This window comes from Dermacentor albipictus, unplaced genomic scaffold (assembly GCF_038994185.2).
Source record: "Dermacentor albipictus isolate Rhodes 1998 colony unplaced genomic scaffold, USDA_Dalb.pri_finalv2 scaffold_75, whole genome shotgun sequence".
In the NCBI taxonomy this organism is placed as follows: domain Eukaryota; kingdom Metazoa; phylum Arthropoda; class Arachnida; order Ixodida; family Ixodidae; genus Dermacentor; species Dermacentor albipictus.
This window is the reverse complement of record NW_027225629.1, coordinates 1-2,500: the sequence shown is the minus strand read 5'-3', so window position 1 is coordinate 2,500 and position 2,500 is coordinate 1.

The following is a 2,500-nucleotide window of genomic DNA, read 5'->3' as shown; positions in this document are numbered from 1 at the left end:
AACAAAAAAAAAAAACAGCTTTGAAATGAGCATTGATAGTGGCCACGTTTTTTCGGGGCATGTCTTGATGAAATAATTGCAGTTCAGTTCGTTGGTTCAATTGCATTTGTTGGCTCCTTGCAGCATGTCTAGATTTCATCTTTTTCAGTATTCCTAGTGTTCTCATTGTAGTATGAATAACCTGCAGATTTTTCGTTGTTGTTGTTATGCGTTATACAATGCTGAGCGATGTTTTTCCTTTCCTTGAAGCTAGCCATAGAAGTATAAAACTTTCTATAAACTCATTACAATAAGAATCCAGCATACGGTTCATCATCGGCTCGATAAACGTTCGGGAAGTGGCGACTTTTAATGCCGTGATCATGAAGCTTAACAGCAGAGCGTGTTCATCAGATATGCCAGGGGTGACGTAACGCAAGGCGTGAATCGAATCTAAGATTGAAATGGCGTTCTGAATTCTTTTGGTTCCAGATAGAACAAACAAAAATATATAAAAAAAGCATGTCATTGATTGTCATTCAAACCTCAAGAGCGCGTGGAGAAAGTGTTCCGGTTTACATTCGGCAAATCGAAATGAACGGCTAAAATTAACCTATCGTCTGGTTTCATGCGGGAGATCACGTGCGCACGCAAATTTCTTCGTACGGGAATTTTATGAAGTGAAGGCGGCTACAGATCATTTCCTTTGTCTAGTTCATGTTCGTAGGCGCAAATTGCAAACGTAATACTTGGAGGAACGTTTCCACTAATCTACAGGGGCTCTCTCATTTCTCCGATTGCTCGCAAACACATTGCATTGCTAGTCGTGACGTTTCACAGTGACGTTTCACCATGCCCGTCGAAGTTGATTACCAGTACCGCGCCAGCGTCGACCGGCCGGCGAAGCGACGAACTCAGCAGCGCATGCGCGAGGCCCTACAACACCCCAACCGAGCTACCCTGCTTATCGGAGAGAGCGAGTGCGCGTGAACGCGGGCTCGTCTGACGATCTGGATTAAAGAAAAAAAAAAAAGTGTGTCCGAGATATTGACAAAGACAAGTGGTCGCTGTCGCTCTGAGTCTTAGCGCGTTATAGAAAACGTGGGATGGCGGTGCTTCCTCGAGGGTCTAAAAGTACAATCTTCGAACTAGCGCTCCCGGCGGAACGTGGAGCTAGCATCCTTCTTCTTGGAACGGTTTGCAATGGACTGCTTGAATGTGCCGACCACGCGTCACGGGTCGCGTATAGAGCCAACGTTTGGCAAGAACGCGTCTAGCACAACCGATCGCGGTTGCGATAACCCATCGTTGGTAGCGAAAAAAAGAAAGAAAGAAAAAAAAAACACCTACCCGCAGCTTGTTAGCAGTAACCGTAAATGTGGTTCTAAATATAGGTTCGCTGGTCACTGAAACTTTCTCATAACGCACACCACTGTAGTCCAAAAAGAACAAAGCACGCACAATGGATATGATACAGCCGTCACCGCATGATTTCGCGTTTTCCTTATTGCATTACTTTCGTGGGCATGCGCGCTAGGGCCACGCAGGCCAGGAGGCAAGGGGAAAAATAAATAAGAAATGATACGCGATCCTCAGCATTGACTTGGCTGATGTGGCACTCGCATTTATGTTCTTTACCTTAGGCGAGCGCAACGCGCCAACTGAACTCCAATTTCCCATAACGGAAATTCGTATTTGGCCATTTGGTTGTATTTTTGGCTGATGTTCGCGTTTTTCGCCCGAGCATGCGCTTCACTGCGCCGCTCGTTGCCCCTTCAATGCGGCTTCACTGCCCTGCAGGCGTGTTCTGCGTCAAGCCGAACCACCAGGCAAAAAGCCTGGGCGCCGCCATCTTGTTGAGAGCGGCGCCGGGGACACAATCGCGCCTAGCTCATTGAGTTTTCCCCCAAAACTGAACGAAATAGCCTTATTTAAATGAGAAAGATGCCGCGAGTGCCGCAACGAAGGACCTTAAGGATTACCGAAGGGTAACTGAGGGCGACGCGACGAGCTTTGGAAAGAAGAATGATGGGTGTAGCGCTACGGGGGATAAGAATAGAGCAGATTCGGGGGGTGAGCGAACAAACGCGAGCTAATGACACCTTAGTTTAAACCAAGAAAAAGAAATGGGCGTGCGCAGGGCATGCAATGTGGGGGGAAGATCATCAATTAAGGGTTACCGACTGAATTCCAAGAGAAGGGAAGCGTAGCACGGGGTGGCGGAAATTTAGGAGGGCAGATTAGATTAGGAAGGGCGCAGGCACTAGACGGCGACCGTGACCGGGCTTACACGTGACCGGGGTGCTTGGAGAATAATGGGAGAGGTCTTTGCCCTGCAGTGGTCGTAGCCAGCAGGATGATGATGACGAAAAGGTAGCAACAGGTATTCATAACATACAGGTTGGAAAGCTGAGGCACCTCTGAACCCTTGAATATATTTCGCCACACTTGGCCATACGACAAGTTTGTTTTCGAGGCGCTCGGTCCCACTGCAGCGAAAATGTTGCCGGAAATCGGGCAC